Source organism: Penaeus monodon, chromosome 21 (genome assembly GCF_015228065.2).
Source record: "Penaeus monodon isolate SGIC_2016 chromosome 21, NSTDA_Pmon_1, whole genome shotgun sequence".
Lineage (NCBI taxonomy): Eukaryota > Metazoa > Arthropoda > Malacostraca > Decapoda > Penaeidae > Penaeus > Penaeus monodon.
Genome location: NC_051406.1, coordinates 37,123,416 through 37,123,996, shown reverse-complemented (window position 1 = coordinate 37,123,996; position 581 = coordinate 37,123,416).

The window sequence follows — 581 nt, the reverse complement described above, 5'->3', positions numbered from 1 at the left end:
GCCTGTTCCTCGATAACTAAATCCCATCTCCCCCCTACTCGCCATTTACATGTTGAATTGGTCTTGAACATATTGTAACTAACTCCTCTCTCTCTCTCATATCTGCTTTTACTGTTTCTCGTTATATTCTATGATTTACTTGAGATATCTCTTTTTCTCTCTCCGTTGGATCACGTATTGCTGAATCAATCTGCCTCTCCAACGACAGCCGATCCACTCTAACCTGTTTTTTCTTCTCTTATTTCCTATTACACACCATGCTGCGTACTGCTAAGCGTTGAGTGAGCAATTGTCGAGTTTTGCCTCCGCACGAGACGATCATTTAGCGAAAGCGTAGATATAATGGCATTAATGATGTTTATCTTACAAGACAAGTTGTTGGGGATAGAAAGGGCACAGTTATATGTCATCAGACAAAATGAAGAAAGGGAATAAGTCTGCTACGGAAACGGTCATTTTTCCGACTTTCCACGTGTTCTTTATTTTATATTCTAATTCATATATCATGATGTATGAATGATATATTTATCTGTGTAGCATGTGTGTTTTGATCAGGGGTATATTTTCGACAGCGTTATCGA